A 6,000-nucleotide genomic window follows, 5' to 3' on the forward strand; every position below is an offset into this window, starting at 1 on the left:
TGTCTCCGTAAATACAGTGACCTCATTCAAATTGTATAGGCAGCCACTGCGCAGAAACACATTATTAAAGTTGAGAATGTAGCAAAGCGATTGTTCAGTTTGTCCACGATAATATCCCCAGAAATGGAAAGCAAACATGCAAAAACATTTATTTTTTTTCCCCATGATCTACCACTGCTTTGCATGGAAGCAAACATCTTGAAAGGCAATTGCAATTAACCTTTAAACTTACAAACACATCCAATGAAAACAGTAGTAAAGACTATGGTGAACACAGAGTTTCAAAAGTACACCTGCACCCTTCACATTCAGATGTTCATCTTTTCTTGGTAGAGTGTAACTTAGAAATGGGACATTTCGCAGTACATGACAACTACAGATTATATATATATATATATATCCTGTTTTTTTAACTTCGGCGTTATTTATAAAACATGTTAAATGACATGAAGGTGCGCCACCTCACTGATTTGAACAGATAGGCGCTGACATGCAGGCTCTCCCGTCGCCATGTGGGTTGCTTTCAGAAAGCGTTTCCAGCACCACGGGTCAATACTTGCATATGGAAGGAAAAGGAAATTATTGTCATATATTCACAGCGATCTCGGTTTTATTCCACATTTTAAAACAGAATGATTGTGGCAGCAGGTGCTTTTCAAAATATGTCAGACGTTACATAAAACACCATTGTTTTAATTCAGCCATTCCCATTGACATATGCCACTTAAAGCATGGAACTCTGCATGACCATGTAAACGCAAGCTTGGAGAGTCATCTCCATCTTCCCCAGCTCGCCACAATGCCCGTTCCCCCACAATTACTACAGCTTTAAACCGTTTACAGTTTTTCACAATCATTTACACTCTAAAACTGGTTCTATTAGCTAGCAAAGGAAAGACTATTTCAACAAAACTAGAAGCATTACCTGTTTTCACACAAATTTCAGATTCATTAAACTGCTAAACCTTCACCAGTGACATCTCATGTGTTCACATAGAAAGCCCTGCCATTCAATATATCAAACTCCAAAACACTGAACACACTCAACACACTGTCCTCAAACACTACTAAGCTTAATTGTTCTCAACAAGCAATTTGGCATGAATTAAAGAATCACAGGTGAGCTCACTTGTGTTTTGCAGCATCACTCTTTGTGCAGCAGTCAGGTTGGGCTGCTTGGGCTCCTTTGGTTTCCCTCCCCAACTTTTCTTGACTGCTAGCAAATTCAGTTGAAATTCTGGCATTAGTGTATTGTCTGTGTTAGAGAGTATGCTCAAGCATACAATTTACACATGATAGTAATATGTTGTTGCAAAGTGCAAGATTTATGCTGGTAATTCTGAAAAAGCATATTTTATAATCGTGTTTTTGATTGATCTCACCTGTGTGTAATGGGTATTCGGTAGGGTGTATTTATTTGGCGCCTGTTGTGCGCCAGTTGAAGGCAGTTTCATTTAGATGGAAGATAACATGTTTTTGAATAGAGCACCTCATTTTGCCTGAAACTTCTGTACAGTGTGGGTTTTTTGTTTTGCATTTATGGTTTTGAGTAAAGGAGAATCATTTCAGGAAACGTGAGTAAATGTTTATGAAAAATGAAAACGTTATGCAAGAACCTGTCAAGTGCAGAAAATGACAATGTCAAGCTTTGAATAATAGATTCTGTCACCCAGTGAGGGAATACATCAGTTGCTTTAAAATGAAGGTGTCCACTGCACTGTCATTTTTATATTTTATCTATGAATGTATTTATTAATTTATAACTACCAAAAGAATCTCATAAATACATGCCAGGTTCAGTTCTAGAATGCAAAAGCAAATTGCCCGGCTAGAGAAATCAGAGCTACCAATTTGTCCCAGAGTACAAAGTATGGGATTATTCCAGATTGTGTGCATGTTTATCTGCATCTCTCTCTCTCTCTCTCTCTCTCTCTCTCTCAACCAGTTGCAGATTGTTGACAGTGTCCACTAAACAGCATGTGTGTTTGTATGTGTGTATATATGGGTCTCTTTATCACTCTTTCACACTCTCCCCTTCCTTTGTGAGCCAAGATGCAGAATGTTGATGTGTCTTCTAAACAGAGTGTGTGTGTTTCTCTCTCTCACTCCATTTATTTTTTGGGCCCATTTTGGGTCCGCTAAACAGAGCACATGTGTTTATGCCGGTGAATGCTTGGGAGTGTGTATATGTGTTGCACAACTAAGAAAGGAAGTGTTTGTTTGTTCTTTTTTGACATCAGCGCTCAGATCTGAACTCTGCACCTCTCTCACTTCCTTTTCAGTTAAACAGTTTGTAGGGGCTTGGCATTACCTCGATCAGCCTCACAGTTTCACTTCCGATCCTTCCCCTACACTTATGCAAGCCTCATGGGTCTCTGGGCTTACTTATTTAGTTAATTTCACAACGCAACTGCATTACTAAGGTCTAAGTTTCATTTCCCTGTTAACGTTAGCAGGCCAAAAACTTAAATTGCAACTCTGGAGTTCTACATAGTGCTAGGAGAGCAAGGGATTGTCTTGTATTATATTTTATTTCTTGGTAGACGCCATTATTTATCCAGGGCAACTTGCAGTTTACACAAGAATTACAAAAGTGCAGCAATACTAATAAATACAAAATTCACTTCTAGCATCACAGTGCGATTAAGCAAGAACTGTGGCATTGGCCGTTATGCTAAATATGTGGGTGTCCTTTCCCTTGAGAAAATGAGACGCACGCTTCAGTTTGGGGCGACAGCTCCTTGGTTCGACATACCAAACTCGCGTCGCTAACCGCAGCCTATTAAGTCTTCTCAGAATGTATGTAATGCAGGGTGATGTGGTTTTCATCTGGGCCAATAGTCATTGCCACAGTCAAACAGCTGTTACTGTCCATCTTCTGATTTATATTTTTTTCATTTTCTTGGTTGTTTTTGTTCTTGCTGAACTCGTGTGCTCAATGTAGGAGGCGTGTAGGCGGCTGACACAAGTACACACACTTTTTCCGTGTGCTTTCAAGCCCTCCTGTTCTCTCCATACTGCCAGACCCACAGCACAAACAGTGCAGCCAGAGCAATGTGGGGAAAACTGGCATATATCTCGCTAACACTGCAGAGCTCACAGGTGTCTGGTAAGACACAGGGGGTGCTGTTGAGTCACAAGCCAAGGAAACACTGGCTCCCATAGGGCACATACTGGAGACACAGTTAACTGAACTACAGGGTCCAGATTGGGACCAGCGCAGTCTGAACTACCGGGCCCCGATCTGAGCCTGTTCTGTCTGATCGCGGGTGCTCGGATTGGAGAGGGTGTCGCTGGGACTAGAAGGCCTAGAAAGGACTACGGCAAAGCTTGGGTGGCAATGATGTCCACAGGAAGCGACCTGAAAGTAAGCCCCTTTCGACAACAACATTAAGGACTAGTCTATGCGATACCACAGCTGCTCAGCCTATCCCACTTCTATTTGCCATATGGCCCAGATGAAACACCCGTGAAAATGCAGCCCATCTGAATTCAGTCATGTAAACACAGGGAAGTGGATATTTTCAGAATGTCTTCAGCAAACTGGATATCAGGCAAACAAACACACAAGAACTTAATTCTCGTGGGACTACAAAATATAAACATAAAACCGAGGCATTTACAGGAAACGCCAATGCCCTGTGGAGGAGAATTTAGAAGAACAGCATCTCAAGAAGTAAAATGATTAAAACACAAGAGAGAGTAATGTACCATACACAGGGGACTGAAAAATCCCTAGCCTTTTTCCCCCCACATATAACTGTGACTTTCGTTGCATGTCCAAATCATTAGTTATCTGGAAAAATAAAATAAAAGTACAGCGGTACAACTAGGTCAATTTAAAAGTCAATGCAGAGCTCAGGCAAACCACAAACCAGAATGCAAAGGGCCTCAGGCAAACCGTTGATAGATAGTTAACAGAGGTGTCATTCAGCCTCTTACAAAAACAACACTTCATTCGTCTGTGCCTGCGAGGGTACATTTTAATATGCACTCAATTGCAGTATTTCTTTCTGAATGTAGAAATCTATAAAAGCATACGGAGAGGTGAAAAGATTACAAGAAAAAAACAGCATCTGGGAAACATCTGTCTGCAGCTGCTGGATAAAAAAAATACAGAAGCACAGTTATCGTGCAGAGGAGAGATACCGGGGACTGGACTGATCTCCCGACTCTCTCTATTCTGGTCTGCAGTTAACATTAATAATACTCACATTTAAGATTATTGTTCATTTGAAACGCCTTTAGGTTAAAACACTGCTGGAGTGAATATCCCGGGGCAGTTAGTGCTGCACGGTAGCCGGGCACGACGTGTGAGATCCAAAAAAAGCGTGAGGGCTTTATTTCAGAAGGGTGATTTTGATCTTTTCTTTCCCCTACAGTACAGAAACAATGGGTGTGGGGTTCATCTCGTAGCACCCAGCCTCTATTGCGTTCACTGCATCACAATATTGCACAAGCGCTCTTGCAACATCCCCGGCTATGAAGATGTGGGATCCCTACATTGCGGTGCGCCCGGCCGGTGCTTATATGCGGATGTTGTGCCGATACAGCAAGAAATGCCTCCATGCCTCGGCTGTGTGTGTTGTATTGAACCCTGAGCACCGCTGCATAGAAAGCATTGGCTTCTGGATTGCGTGCACAATAGACAGATACAAAAAGAGCCGCAGAAAACCATCAGCAGCTGCATGCATCTGCAGACTGAGGCGCAGGGGGATTGCCGCAGAGAGACAACAGCGTCTTACCTTCAAAGTTTGCGAGAGCCCATTTGAAAACGGGGAGAAAGCCGGATCAGTCAGCCTGGCTCCGCGGTGCACCCACAGACAGCAGCCCAATCAAGTTATATCAATTGATCACTTCAATTAAGGTGCGCGCTAATGAGGAGGGGTCAACCCAATCAAAGTTGTCTCGACGTGGCCGACACGGGCTTATCTTCGTTATCACGGCACCCCGATGATGTCTGGAAATGTGAACTTCAAAAAAGAAGAAGGGAAGGTGAAAAGACAGGTATATTCCGCTCCGGTGGGATTTCGCGCAATTGCCCCTTTTAAAATGTCCTTTTCTCACTGCGGACCAGGCGGACTCCTCTGTCTTGGATGTGCATCGCGGTTGTTTGGTGTAAAGGACATCTATTTGCGTGGGAAAGTTCAGGATTTACCCCAGCAGTGCTGTTTTCATGTGATGCCTGTTGCTCACTGGGGTTTGTCACTCTGTTGAGCAATGCTATGCAGTTTCAATTCCTCTATCATTCCAGCATATGTGTGTGTGTGTGTGTGTGTGTGTGTGTGTGTGTGTGTCTCTCTCTCTCTCCAAACTGACAGTCCCGCCTATTGGTGCAGCCTCAACACTGCTCAAAGGCTCGATAGCCTTCCAAACAATGCAATATAGCAATAATAATCTGTAATTATAATCATCACAAACAATACATGAATAATTATCTCCGCCAAAAGAAATGTAAAGCAGCAACATGTGACCATATATTAATAACATGATCTAAATTGCTCACTGTATGGCTAGCCTATTTATAAACCATTTTTCCCTTCGCTAGTATAAAATGCAAATATTGCCTACTGTATTGTGGTTTGCTGGTGCACTGACAGTCAGAACTGTGCAAAGTTCATCTCTGTGAACTAAGATATGAGGACAGGACACGTCCTCATCCGAATATGTATGAATATGTATTTAAACGTGTGCTGAAAACATACCAATGTCTGTTTTCGATCTTATTAGTTACGTGGTCGGTAAACTCTATCAAAAATCATTGTTGGCTGGTTGCACCACCCCAGATTAGTCTTGGATTGGTCAATGTTCTGTTAGGAAATGCACTGGCTACTGTGTTGATTAATTTGAATTACTAACACCTCAATGTTGTTTTGCTGCTTTTGTTAAGGTTGGCGTCACCGGATTTCTGTAGGTTTTCAATATTACTTTCTATTAGCCACTGATTGACTCCTGGAGATGACAATTAGTTCAATTAAGTAATTATGATCTGGGGTGGAA

The 6,000-nt window shown here is 42.1% G+C and overlaps 1 protein-coding gene across 1 annotated transcript in view; it reads right to left on the reverse strand.

Moving 5' to 3' along the window:
• LOC136764569 (RAS guanyl-releasing protein 2) overlaps positions 1-5,268 on the reverse strand; it is a 43,494-nt gene extending 38,226 nt beyond the window's left edge. Inside the window, exon 1 of the mRNA XM_066718737.1 lies at positions 4,746-5,268. The gene's annotated coding sequence lies outside the window, so the exon portion shown is untranslated. The remainder of the gene's footprint in view (positions 1-4,745) is intronic.
• Between the last annotated feature and the right edge of the window lie 732 nt (positions 5,269-6,000).

This window comes from Amia ocellicauda, chromosome 12, assembly GCF_036373705.1.
Source record: "Amia ocellicauda isolate fAmiCal2 chromosome 12, fAmiCal2.hap1, whole genome shotgun sequence".
NCBI lineage: Eukaryota > Metazoa > Chordata > Actinopteri > Amiiformes > Amiidae > Amia > Amia ocellicauda.